At 50.9% G+C, this 2,171-nt stretch overlaps 1 pseudogene; it reads right to left on the bottom strand.

Annotated features, from left to right (window-relative positions):
* Positions 1 to 277: 277 nt before the first annotated feature.
* Positions 278 to 1,546, bottom strand: LOC125507109 (annotated as a pseudogene).
* Positions 1,547 to 2,171: the final 625 nt, after the last annotated feature.

Here is a 2,171-nt window from a genome sequence, read left to right as displayed (position 1 = left end):
TGACATGATGTTTGGTTGCAACCTGCATAAGGTGTTGTCACCACTTCTAACTAGTGGTGAGCTTACCACACAGAATCTGAACATGTAGCGTCATCTACTTAAACAAATGACAGTTCATCCTAACTACTATCAAATGACAGTTCAAATTATTAAGAGCCATTGGCTAAATAGGGGCTAGTTCATCGGTGCTACCAGGTCTTCCTCTTCCTCTCCTCTTCTTCTACTTCTGCTTCTGCTACTGCTGCTGCTACTGCTTCTTGTTCTTCTTCCATCTTCTTCAAATCCTGCACTGACCTCTGTTAAGCCACATCGCCTCTGTCCACTCCAACTTTTTGTTCTTCCAAGCGTCATTGTCAAATGCCTCCACACCATGGCCAGAGCTTACAACATCGTCAGGCTCGACATCTTCCTCCTCAAGCACGTGTTCATCAAAGCCCCACTGGAGGATCCAGTTATGCAGAATGCAACAAGTAAGAACTAGCTTAACCGGAGTGGGGTATGGGTGGAATGGCTTCTGATCCAGGATCTTAAACCTATTCTTCAGAGCTCCAAATGCCCTCTCAACAGTTACTCTAAGGCTAGAGTGTTTGAAATTAAACAGCTCATGTGCGGTCCTAGGATAGTTCCTACCAGAGAACTCATTGAGATGGTACCTTGTTTTCCTGAAGGGTGAAAGAATACCCGGTCGACATGCATAGCCAGCATCTCCAAGGTAGAACTTGTCGTCGGAGATGTTGATCCCATCAGGTCGACTCATGCTGTCAGTGAGAATGTTAACATCATGCGCTGACCCCTCCCAGCCAGCCAACACATATGTGAACTTCAGATCAAAGTCAACAGCAGCAAGCACATTCTGCCTTGTGTACTGCTTCCTCCCCCTGTATGCTGCAGACTGTGACCTAGAAACTCTGGCAGTGACATGAGTACCATCTATTACCCCAATGCAATCCTGAAAATGGCATCACAAGCCTGTGTTAGTGCTCAACTTGAACAATATAAGCATATCAAGCCATGAAAAGTGTATATTATCAATGCTCACCTTGAAGTATCGATACCATCTTGGGCTTCCACGAATCTTGGATGGTGTCTGGCCAGATGGTCTCCTGATCATCTCTCCTCTAAGCTCCCCAACAGCATAAAGCACCTGCTTGAAGTACCTAGAGATGGTCTCCATTGACCTCCTAAACGTGTTGTGAATGATCCTGAACCTCTGGTTATGGCCAACAACATGAAGGAACATCGCCACTTGCTCTTCTACACTGGTGTTGATACTATCTTGTAACAGCCCCCTGCTCCTGAAGGTCTCGACAAGCCTGGCAAATGGTGCTCTTTTCATTCTAAGAATCCACAGAGCCTCGACGTCATTGCAGTTGTAGATATAGTTCAGATTTTGGATCCTCTCCTATTCCCGGGGAAACAATGGACCATAGCGGAGCAAAGGTCTCCCAGCATGACGAACAGCTCTCTGGTGCATGAATATGACCCATGCCTGAATCACACTAATCAGTGTTGCTGCCTGAATTATCAGCCTCATCCGTGCGTCCATAACCTAATCGACATCGACGGTTCGTTCAGTGGGAAATCGATCCTACACCTAGCTTAACGGCCTAAACACTGAGCTAACAAAGGGGGGAGGGGGGCTGCTTACCGGCATCGGAGACGAGGACGGCGTAGGGGGGGCCATGGCACGGACGGTGGCCAACAGCAAGGGCAGCACCAGATCCGCCGCAAACGCCGCCGCCTCTTCCGCCGTCGCCGCCGCCTATAGTGCAGATCTGAAATCGCAGCCGCCGCCGGTGGTGAGGCAGTAGGGAAGAAAGGGGGCAGTGGCTATGGGCGAGCGAGTGAAAGGGGGTGAGGCTAATTTGGCGCCGGGACGGCGCGCCAAATTTCCATCTCCCGCCATCCCCCCTCGCCCTCGCCTCGCTCCCGCCCGTGTGACCTCGCGCCGCACTGAGCCTGGCTCGCGAGAAACTGCCGATTCGAGGGTTTCCAGCGAGCCAGGCTCTGGGCTGCTTTGAGGAGCGTTCGATGCAGGCCCAACAGGAAAACCAGGCAACCAAACAGGCCTCTCCCTTCCCGCGCGGGCCTGGTTGGGCTCGATGCGGGCAACCAAACACGCCATTGTTGAATCGGATCAAGTCTTGTATCACTCCTTGCTTTGTTAGAGC

Source organism: Triticum urartu, chromosome 5 (assembly GCF_003073215.2).
Source record: "Triticum urartu cultivar G1812 chromosome 5, Tu2.1, whole genome shotgun sequence".
Classification (NCBI taxonomy): Eukaryota; Viridiplantae; Streptophyta; class Magnoliopsida; order Poales; family Poaceae; genus Triticum; species Triticum urartu.
Note: the sequence above shows the minus strand (reverse complement) of the source record. Positions and strands in the feature narration are given on the sequence as shown.